At 39.1% G+C, this 12,218-nt stretch overlaps 1 protein-coding gene across 1 annotated transcript in view; it reads right to left on the reverse strand.

Moving 5' to 3' along the window:
* Positions 1-488: 488 nt before the first annotated feature.
* Positions 489-12,218, reverse strand: part of DTWD1 (DTW domain containing 1) — an 87,562-nt gene continuing 75,832 nt past the window's right edge. The window contains exon 7 of the transcript XR_004080528.2: positions 489-506. The gene's annotated coding sequence lies outside the window, so the exon portion shown is untranslated. The remainder of the gene's footprint in view (positions 507-12,218) is intronic.

Raw genomic sequence — 12,218 nt, forward strand, 5'->3', positions numbered from 1 at the left:
TTGAACTGTGGAAAAATGCTTCTGAGAAATGTCAAGATGTTTTTAAGTGATAGTGGCAAACTCTTTGGTTAAAACTTGTTAATCATCTGGTTAATTTCCTGTGTATTTAAATCAAGCTAGGTGAAAATGCATAGAAATTCTTCTAGAAATATGTAACTTCTACAGGATGAAACTGTGTTCCACTTAAGAACAAGGTAGCTGCTGCTAACTTCAAGACTTCCTATTTTTTCTTATGTAGTGCTGTGCTGAGAAAAGAAAATATTATCCCAAGCTGTTTGTAGCTTCTTATTGTAGCTCATCTTCTTGATTATGACATCTGATTGTATGTAGAAATCTGTGCAGTAGAGGTACTTTAACTCAGGCATTTCAGTGTGCTCTAAAGGAGGAGCTCTTAGAAGCTGCTTGTCAGGCTTCTTGAAAGATAACATGTCATGGGTCCTTTTTCAACTGTCCTTGATTCCCTGTGACTTGTGTTTAATAATGAGTATTTGTGCTCTCTGAAGGATCTAGAAGTAAACAAAAGTGCTGATATTAGCTGTCATGCTTGTGTATTTATATATATATTTTTAAAAAGAAGAAATCCATGGGGTTACAGTCCTCCACATTATATAGTGTTAATTTCATAGTCAGCAAACCATTTATTCTTTAAGTCAGATGCAAAAATAAAATGCCACATCCCATCTTACGTGATACGTAAGGAACCTGTGCATAAACAAAACCTGGAACTTGTGCTTTTGTCTTGCTGTGTTTTAAGTGAAACAATATATCCAAAGATAGTTCACGGAAGTCTTAAATGTGTACGGGTGAGTAGAATTTGAAACTGCTTTTTAGATGACCCAATTGCTGAAGCAGACTAAAATTTGGCCTCTTAGTTACATGATAGTATCTATTGTATGGCCAAAGCAGATGGACTGCTTGATGCTCAGAATCTTTTTTTTTCCCTGTCTTCTCTGATGTCTTGCCCTTAATCTTTCAACACTTGTACACCACATGCACTGTACAAGGCATTGTCGTGGTTTAAACCAAGTCCCCCAACTCCCGGAGAGTTAGGAAGGAGAATCCAAAGAATGTAGCCCCCACGGATTGAGATAAGAACGGTTTAATTGCTAAGGCATAACACAAAACCCCTACTGCCATTCACTACTACAAATAATAATGATACAGCAAACAGCAAGTGAAAAGAATACAACACCCCACCAGCCACCGACCCATAACTCACTCCACCCTGCCCGGCCAAGCACCATGTGCTCCCTCCTCCATTTTCCTCCACAGCTCTACACCCTGCCTTCTCTTTCCCAGTATGCATCCTGGGCATCACGTGCTATGGGTATGGAATACCTCATTGGCTAGCCTGGGTCAGGTGTCCTGTCTCTCCTTCCTCCCAGACTCCCCCTGGCTGGAAAAAACCTTGAACAAAAACACCCTCAAAACATGCTCAAACCATGACATTATCCACCCCTTATTCCATACCATTCACGTCATGCCCAGATCTCACATTTCCAATACACAATCACTCTTAAGTCCACCCCTCGATCATGAGACATCTCTAAGTTGCATCTCTGGACTGATAGCCTGAAGTATCTGGGCCCACCAAAATCATTCACCGTCCCCTTCAGCAGTTCTACAGCTTGCTGCTGGGGACTCCATACAGCTGCCTTCCACCTCCAATGCTTCCAAAGCACTGGAGGGGCCCAGTGGATCAGATACCCGGCTATACTGTCCCACATGCCCTGCCACTCATGACTGTCCAGACTTGGGGACAGTCTCCTGGTGCTCCTATATCCTTGTCTAACCCTAGACAAGACCCAAACCTGACTCTGCTTAACTTTTGGGATCAGACAAAATGGCCGTGGGTAGAACACACTCTGTGTGTGTGCCAACATGCCGATCACCATTACAATCAGCAGGCAGGTCCCAAGGGCACCCAAAAGCCATTCAAAACCATCGGAACTCTCAGATGATGCTGCTGCACTTGTCACTGGGGCTGATGTAGCTGCCGTGCTTGCCAGTTCTCCCACTATCAGCTTCTCTTCTCCCGAGTCCGGATCCTCCTCCTCTGCCTTGCTGGGAAGTGCTGTGTAGTCTCCTGCATCCTGCTGGGGGTCGGCGGGCGACTTCCGGGGGACACTCTCAGCCGTCGGAGGGTCGGGAACGGCCGTGGGACTCACCTTCCCCGCTGCGTGATCCCCCTGCTCAGCTACCGCCCTGCTCCGCTCCTCCCCCGCCTGCTCCCGCTGCTCTGCCACAGCCGTTTGGCTCCCCGTGCCGCTCTCCCTGGCAGCCTCAGCTGCCGGCAGCTCCCGGGGCCGCTCCTTCCTGGCTTCACGCAGCTCCACACAGACGACGACGAGGATAAGGACAAGGACGGCGAAGAGCAGCGGGACGGCCTGGTACAAGTCCAAGTCCACGGCCACGTCCATCCCCCCCTGCTGCCGGAGCCCCACCGTATTACAAGCCTCCGACACACACACAAACACATCCAATCCATACACCAAGTACCCGGTAAAATCCCGAAACAGCGAGATCCAGAGAAAAACCTCTAAGAGCCAATAAATCAGCATTGTGACAAGAGACCATAAATCCGCTCAGATCTGTTCTTATCTCAATCCCTCGGGCCCCACGTTGGGCGCCAAAAATGTCGTGGTTTAAACCAAGTCCCCCAACTCCTGGAGAGTTAGGAAGGAGAATCCAAAGAATGTAGCCCCCACGGATTGAGATAAGAACGGTTTAATTGCTAAGGCATAACACAAAACCCCTACTGCCATTCACTACTACAAATAATAATGATACAGCAAACAGCAAGTGAAAAGAATACAACACCCCACCAGCCACCGACCCATAACTCACTCCACCCTGCCCGGCCAAGCACCATGTGCTCCCTCCTCCATTTTCCTCCACAGCTCTACACCCTGCCTTCTCTTTCCCAGTATGCATCCTGGGCATCACGTGCTATGGGTATGGAATACCTCATTGGCTAGCCTGGGTCAGGTGTCCTGTCTCTCCTTCCTCCCAGACTCCCCCTGGCTGGAAAAAACCTTGAACAAAAACACCCTCAAAACATGCTCAAACCATGACAGGCATCCATCTATGCAGTCAGTTATAGGCAGATAAGTGAGATGAAATTTTTTGTTTATAAACAGATGCTTGGAGTTCTCATTCAAATCTTCTCTTAAAATGTCTTTGTACAGCACACCATATTAAAATCATACTGCTGTTATTATTGACATATGTAAGTCACACACAGATAATGAAAAGCACTCCAGTCACTTGAATTTTTTATGCTGTCATAACTGCAATTATCCTTTGCATCATACAAGTGAAATTTGAATAAATAGGATCCTTAACAAGAAGAACATTATAGACAGTTTCTATTCTTGTATTTTCTTTCTGTGTTACTTAAACATCTCTAACAGATTTGACCAAAATGGCAACATATTTGCTTTTTCATTAGCAACAGATTCTGTTATTAAGTAGTTTGACAACTGGATAATACAGAGCTCAGATCCACTGTCCTTTTATAGTAAATGATGTGGGTAGTTCTCAGTCTTCAAAAGCAATATGTGAATATATTTGAATATCTGCTTATATGCATTAATACTGTGTGTCTGCCCAGACATCCAGGACACAATTTCTTTCCTCTTTAACTCTTCTTCTCATTCAGTGTATGAAGATGCTTTTCCTACCTCATTTTATTTGTACTGTCCAGTTTAGACAGATTATTCCATTTTTTTTGGGGGGGGATGGTTAATATAGCTGTTTTTGCTTTCACATTTTAGGCATGTAAACTTATTAAGATGATATAAATGTCTGAATGATCCCATTCATTTGGAGTCCTCTTTTCACATTCTTATAATGAGGCTGTACACCTGATGCTAGAGTGATTCTCCTTGGCTGGGACTTTCCTGATTGTTTTTTCTTCCAAACACAGAAATATGTTGTGAAGAAGCTGATAGGTCTTTGATCAGTCTGTAATCTGTAAGTTATTCAGATCATTTCTAGAACAAGGTATGTTTCCAGTTGTGAAGACAGTTAAAATGTATTTTTAGGTTTTGTCTTAATTCTGTTAACATGGTTGCTAGGTATACAGAAGCAGAGCGTCATAATTTGATTTCATGTCTGTTAAGAAATACTTTAGTTTTTATTACTGTCCTGCAAAAGTCAAATGTTAGAAAACTGAGGCAGAGGCAAGTATTTTATAATGGAAAATGACTGTGTAGCAGTGGCCTTCATACCCAGCAAAGATGATAGAATGTAGGGCCCTGAAACTTTCTGGATATAAATAAGTCATTGCACAGACCCAATTAGCTGTTACGATTGAGCAGGTAAGACCTTAACTTCTATCCAAACCTTGAAGAAATCACATTTTATTTTATGATAAAAGATTCAGTTTATATTGGCTCTTGACTCTTCTATGCAACAGGATACAAAAACCTTTTAAAAGTGAGCATTGTGGATTTGATGCTCAGTAGTTTGAGATGACTGTGCTCAGTCATTGGAGGAACATCCTTTCTTGTAAGTGTTCTCAGTGAGATAAGAACTTAATCTATTTCTTTGAATTTCCCCCTCTAAAAGGCATCCAGTCTTTGCTGATGGAAGGGTATTATTTGGAGGTGTACATGTCTTTCAGATCCAGTGTGAGCAAATTTTATTCTATCTATCTATGCACAATGTTATTGGAAATGGTCTCCTATGTGATATGGATATAAAGTTGCTGATGATCATATGTGGATTACTTTTGTTTCTCATAATCAGTTTTGTATCTATCCCAGGTTTATGATCTTTTCTGTTCAGGCTTTTTCCTTTTATGAGGAATGAGTTGAGTTAACATGTCTGTATGTTTGAAAGCTGAACCGTTGCTTGGCTGTTACAATGACCAGAGATTATTACAGGAGTTTTCTAAGTTGTCTTGTCTGGGTTTTGAACCAGTTTATAGTTGGCAGTGTGTTGCTATTGCCCTGCTAATGAAGATGTCTGATTCAGAAAGGCAGAGCCGACACAGAATTGCCGATGTTTTACACTGCTAGATCTTCAGTCTCAGTAAACATCATATGTAATGCCAAGAAGATAACTAATCATGGGCTTATGTAAGTAATGTCTAGGTTTAGAATCATAGATTAGTTAGGGTTGTAAAGGACCTTAAGATCATCTAGTTCCAAACGCCCTGCCAGGGGCAGGGACACCTCCCACTAAACCATGTCACCCAAGGCTCTGTCCAACCTGGCATGAACGCTGCCAGGGATGGAGCACAATTAAAATGCAAAATGATGATTTTTTTTCTTTTTTTTTGGCTTCACAGAAAGGGAATATAAAGCTGATTTTCAGGATTCTGTTTCTCAATCATCTTTGGTTTTAACTCAAGATGCTTTAGAGAGCGTTTTAGTTTTACAATTACCTAGAAAAATTACTAGATATTGGTGAAACATTGTTCTGTCCTCAGACAGCTAAGGTACTTTGTGAGGTTATAGAGTTCAGTTCATTTGGACATTATATTTCACATGAAATGTCTAGAATTAGTGTGAGAGTTGTATGCTGCAGGACTGTTCTCACAATCAGGCACCCTCAACACTGATGGTCTTGGTCTTTGTTTCATTTAATGATTGACTCAAAATCTATCATAAGACCTTAAGGTTATCTGATCAGAATCCAACCAAGTAAATAAAGCTGTGTCGCTGACTATACTGAAGAAAACCTGTGTGCATTTTTTTTTTTTTTTTACAGCTGAAGAGCCTGCTGGAGGTCATGTGCATTTGCATTGTAATGGCAGAGATACACATAAATAGTTTTGTATTTGGAAAAGTGGTTCAGCAGTTTCTGTTCATGTTGAGGACTTACCTAAAATAATTCTGACAACATGGGTGTTATTTCTTGGATGCCAGTCATAGTCCACGTGTACAACCACTTAAAGATAAAAGTGGAACTTAGGAATTACAGGAGTCCTTCAAGGTGTTGTATGTATGTATGCTTCACTTTTTGTCCTTCAGAATCTTTCAGAATCTTTCTCAGATGTTTTTGCTTGCAAATTTTGCTTTGGAGAGAGACCTGAGGCGATGCCTGATTCACTTCACCCAAATATGCTCAATATGGGGAAAGAATTCACCCAAGTAACTGGGCATAGCATGTCTCTGAGGACCCCTGACTAGAGCAAGTGGTTCTGTTATCATGAACAGAGTTTTTCTGTTGATAGAGTTCTTCGATATTGTTGGTTTGTATTTCTGTGTGTGTTTCTTAATGTGTGTGTAGAGCCCCTGAGAAACATTTTCAAATTAAGCACATAATCTAGTATGGAAGTATTGCTTAAGTGTTTTTTGGTGGACTAGGCCAGAAACTGAATCAAGAGATGTATATTAAAACAGTTGTTGAAACAGCAGTATATTGTGCGTATTTTTTCCTGTATATAAATGGCAGAGCTAGATCTTACAAAAGACATATTACGCCAAAAGGAAGGAAAGGCCATGGAAAAAATGCTGCTACATTTACTTTCAGAATTTTTCACTGTAGGCTACCTGCTGAGGTTTAATATGGTTCAGATAGACAAATGCTTATTTTGACAGAGCAATTTTTCAATGATGGATGTCACTTGTGGTGCATATTGGCAATGTCTGGTGTAAAGAATATGAGAATGATTCGTGTCAAGAACTTAGGAATCATTATTACCGATGTACCTGTGACCAGTGTATCACGTGTGGAATGTATAAAAATGACTTTGATTATAATAAATGTTGCTGTCAATGTAATGAAGGGAAAGAAGAAGAAACAAGGGAATAGACTAGTCCCCTCTTTAATAATTTTTGACTGTTAAAATAATAAGAGTGCTTAATGCCTTTGTTTTACTGCTTGAGTGCTTTAAGGAAGGGATTGGGTAACCCAGAGATACATCCTGTTACAAGGGTTTATGAAACCTATGTATGGAATAAATAACCATATAAGGAATGGAACCTGTGGTGGTTAAGCTTGTGATAGACATCTTCTTGAGTTATTCTTTTTGTGTTACTGAGAAAGATTGATAACCTTGTGTAAGAAGTTTTTCAATCTGAGACAAGACCCCAGCAACCAAGGAAAATCAATAGAAAGAAACCACGTCGACATGAAGGAGAAGAAATGATTGGCTGAGACCCAGGATCACAAAAGTATAAGAGACTGAACCCCAAAGACCCCAGCGTGCGTTCTTGGTGGAGCGGAGACTCCCCAGCGCACCCAGTGCTGTTTGCTTATTGCCTCTCAATATTAATCAATTGTAAATAAAATTAATTGGATTAGATCACGGCTGAGATGAAATTTTTGTAACACTGGCATCATTGTGATACTTGAGGGTCATCGCTGATCTGCAGGATCATCTCTACTGCACAGCTGACTTCCTGCTGACTTTATTTTTCCCAGTTTTTTTGGCTCACAGTGGAATATACAGTAGCTTAATAATAATTGTGGTTATTTTCCTTACAAACATCTTTTGTCAACCTCACAACATATCCATAAACAAAATCATTTTACGGTGTTGTGAGCTTCTTGACTTCTTTTCAGTGTTCACAGTAGCTTCCTTTGGGTTTGCCTAACAGCCTTCATACAGAGGGCATATGTTTACTGAAGGGTTACTCTGATCTTTTTTTCCTGTGTGTTTCTGTACTTTAAAAAACTTTAAATTAACCTAGAAGTATTAAAAAAGAATAGGATTTTTTTTTGTCGTGGTTTTCTCTCAATTGTGTAGGAAACCTAAAATATAAAAGGTTTTTATTATGTTGTAGCTTGTGAACATATTTGCTAGCACTAAACTTTTTTGTTGTTGTTCTTGTTAAAATTAGCTGATTTAACAACCACAGCATACTGAAAATTGTCACCTTTTAGCACTTTGGATAAAAGCTTCTCTCCAATAAGAGAAGTATTATTGACAGTTGTAAGTATATTTCTGTAATTATCTCCCATAGCTCTTCTGAGATGCTACAAGTAATTTTATTTTACAATTGTTTTCTCTTAAAACACAAATACTCAAAATATGTAGCTCACTTTTCAGACTACAAAAGTATGCTCAAAAAAGAAAAGCTGAAGTAATGCCCTGTTGATCTTGAAGACAGAAACTGTGTAGAATGCCTGTTACAGGGTATCTGGTATTAGAGAAGTTATGGAAGGTGAGAGGGATTCAGTCTGGAAATGATTACTGAACTGGCAAAGCTTAAACTGTGTTTTGAAGTACTATATTCCACTGCTATTTTTTAATTCCTCTGGATACTTTTTGTCTCAAAAATGACCATTTGCAGACCTTTTGAATGTTGCACTGTTGGCACTTAGTGCATACAGAATAGGTTCTCTTGTACTAATACCATGTGCCAATACTTCCCTGACTTGTCTTTTTTCAAACTAAATGGTTCAAGTTGTCCAGCTGCCTTTAAGTATTTCTGTTCTGCAAAAACCATTGAATTCCTTGCTTTTGTGTTACTAGGACTGGGATGCCTGTTTACACCAGTGCTGTTTTGACTGGCATTTACATAACAAGGCATTTACTTTGGCACAAGTTTTTTTGCATAGGTTGGAGCTTATTGCCCTTTTTTTTTCCCCTATATGATTGTAGGGAAGATTATGGTTTGAGGAAAGACAGAATCATTGTACTGCTTAGTACACAGGATGAAGTGTAGGGGGCAGATGTCCAGCTGAGGATCTGCTCATAGGAATATTGATGATATACAGACAACTTTGCTGATACTTTTGGATTCTCTTTGATCCAAATTCTTAGCTCATGAGACATCAACACTTATTTTTCATTTTCACATCAACTTTTATGTTTTCACTCCAACTCCTGGACAGCTTTAGACTGTCTGCTCATGATATAGGAGGAATGAAAAGAACAGCTTTATCATGAAAAGAATATCACTGGTACAGTCTCCTACTACTTTTCCTGTTTCTTTTGGAATGGCGGACCTATTTTAATGGTTTGTAGGAGGCTGATGAGCCGTGGATATCTTTGGGGAATTTATAATAAACCACAGAAAATATGGCTTGTCGTGGAAAATTAGGACAAAACTGTTTTGTCATAGGAAAGTGATGTTTTCTCATGTGAATTTGGATCCTGCTCTCTTGCTGTATTTGATTAGGTTTGTTCAAAGCAATTGCAGGACTTCCATTTAGTATAGACCCAGATAAAGTTCAAGCTGCAGTTCTAATTTTTTTACCAGAAAAGAAATGAAAAATTACTATGTGTTCTTTTAGCTTTCTGGCTGTTTAGATACTGGAACGTTATAATTATATAAGCAATCATGAAGTTGAATTTTGCTTATTGCTGCTTTTTAGTAGAATCTTGGCTGGAGTAGAAACTTGGCTGGCATGAACAGTAATGTCATTTGGTCTATAAACAGATGAAAGATTTAAGAATTGCTCTGCTGCATATATTTAATGTATACACAGCTATTTAAAAGCTATAAAGCTGCTGAAATGCATCAGGTGGTTGTTATAGAACTTTCAAATTTAACTTATGTAAACATATACTCTCTGTCCTGTGGGCAGGAAGTGCTTATAGTTGTGATTCTCTTCCATTTAGAAATGGAGCAGAATGACAAGAGTCTTGTGGATATAGTTGCTATTACAGGATTATAGCTACAAAGCAGTCAAAGTATTATATGGTGCCAAATCAATAACTTTGCCAAACTAATAAAGGAAAAAAATTATTTGTTTTACTATGAACAAAAGTCTTTAGTAATCACAGATCCCAGTGTTTAGATAGATTTCTAAAGGCTTTAGACTTCCTCCTTCTGTTCATGTGCAGCACATTTATGTATTTCTTAATGTTTTAAAGGAACATGGTTTAAAATGATGCTTACTGAAAACCAGTATGCTTAGAAAGATTTTTCAGTGGGAGGAGGTGCAAAGATGCATTTGAAGATTTGAAAATCATGCCAGATAATGGAAATGGAACTTCAGATTCTGTGATGAGGGATATCTCTGCACAGCACAGGGTCGGTAAGCTAACCAGCCTGTGCAGGTCATGTCACTAATTTAACTGTACTGCTTCTAAATATGGGTCAGCACATTAGTAGTTAAGATACGTCTGTTTGGCACTGTATTGTACTGTCCCTTACCAAAAGTAATGGATGGCTTGTGTTGAGCTATGAATGTCTTATTCAAGAGCCTATTAATTTCCTGTGTGGAAAAAAACTCAAAGTATTTGCTTTTTCACATGTAGAAATACTGATTTTCTGTTTATTTAAACTGCTCTGTCTGACTCTAAAGCATCCACATTGACTAAGAATAGTGGTGAAGTTCTTTCCAGGCAGACTCTTCTGCGGAATTTTGTGTTATGGAGGGAGAAGAAGATATTATGAAATAGTTTTCATAATAAACTTCAGACTTTGACTTTTTAATGTTGAAGCCACATATTGACTGACAGTTTCTGTAGTAAAAAAAATTAATATATGAATATCTGCTTGGTGCCTGCCTTGCAGTCCTCTCCTTATCCCTGCCAAACTCATTGAAAATATTAGGTGACTTTTGCAAAAGTGTGTGTAGATAGGAAGGAGCACAGAAATAGTGGTCCAGGCAACTGTGTATACATAATATGCTAGAGTCCAGGCTTGCTCATTACCAAATGAATATTTGCAGCTTAAAAAAAAGACTATTTCCAATAATGCTAGACACTTAACTTTGTCAGCTGAAGAGACTAAAATATGGGAAGTACTATAGAATACTGTAGAGAAGCATACTGTTAATGTTGGGTTTAAATATGTTTTCATGTGCAAATTCATTTTGAAACTGATCATAGAATCATAGAATGGTTGAGTTGGAAAGGACCTTAAGATCATCTACTTCCAAACCCCTGCCATGGGCACAGATGCTGCATACTAGACCATGATGCCCAAGGCTCTGCTCAAACCTGGAGTTGAACACTGTCAGGGATGGAGCACTTGCCCCTTCCTTGGGCAACCTGTTCCAGTGCCTCACTACCCTCAAGCCACTGTAGTTAACTTTATTTTATACAACAGAGTTTAATGTATGATGTTATTTACTGAATGGCCAGACTGGTCTACTAGTATCTGTTTTTTAAAAAGTCTTTGGCTAGATTATTTAGAAATCCAAACCAAAGCTTTGTGAATAACAATGATGTGTTACTGTTTGCAAGTCATATTTCTGTGAAGCCAGACACTTCTCTTGGCTTAAGAGCTATATTTCTTCAGTAGAAAATAATTTCAATACCAAATATGGAACCACGACTTTGACTTCTCACTTCATTTCACAGCCTATAAGAGATACCTGTTGCTAGCAACTAGCTGGGGGTTTTAGTAGTGCTTATTGGTTCCTTTAGAATGTTACCTAGCAGATTTTAATGTGAGTTGTCACTTTTAAGAAAGGCAGCCCACAGTTCAGGATGTCTTCAGACTGATGAACTGGGACAGTATTGTGCTTTATTTTTATACTGAGCACAACCTGGTAGCCAAGCTTTTGTTGGAACTAATATTCTTTAATTATTGATTACTAGATTAACAGTAGATTGCCTAGGCAGTGTCACTTGGATATGAGTGAACTATGAAATACAGCATTTGTTTGGGGTACAAAAGTGAAGACTGTGGATTTAGGATTCCATTTAGATTGCTAGTAAAGATTAAAACTTCCATCTTGATCAACTTCTATTTTGACCTAAGCTTTGGTCTGCAAATTATCTGGAGAAATAATACTGAAGCTAATTACATATCCTACAACAGTTTTCTTTAAAGATTATCCAAATGCATTAGTGCACCTGTAAAACTAAATAAAATTAAGCTAAAGATGCTGCAACTAATGTACATTTCCCCACTTAAGATAAAGTACAGAGGACAGTAGAAATGGAAAAATAGTGTGTTCTGCCTCTAGATGAAAATGCAGCTATTGAACTCTTTCCAGAACAACATGTACTTGGATCAGTATTAGAGGGAAGTATTGCATGTGTCTAAGCCAAATGACCTAGTACATTGATAGTGCAGAGCATATTTCACAGTTACACAATTACCTAAACTGTTTTTTCAGTCTATAAAACAAGTAAATTAGGATTTAAGCTGAAAGCAAACCAAACTTGCCTGCCTAAATATTTTTGTTTTGAAATTGACTCCAGTAGCTGAGTACTGTTATATTACTGCTATTGAGAAGCACTCGCAGAATCACAGAATCCCAAAGGTTGGAAGGGACCTCGAAAGATCATCTAGTCCAACCCCCCTGGAAGAGCAGGGTAACTTAGAGTACATCACACAGGAACTTGTCCAGGTGGG

The sequence above is a fragment of the Melopsittacus undulatus genome, chromosome 9 (assembly GCF_012275295.1).
Source record: "Melopsittacus undulatus isolate bMelUnd1 chromosome 9, bMelUnd1.mat.Z, whole genome shotgun sequence".
NCBI classification, from domain to species: Eukaryota; Metazoa; Chordata; class Aves; order Psittaciformes; family Psittaculidae; genus Melopsittacus; species Melopsittacus undulatus.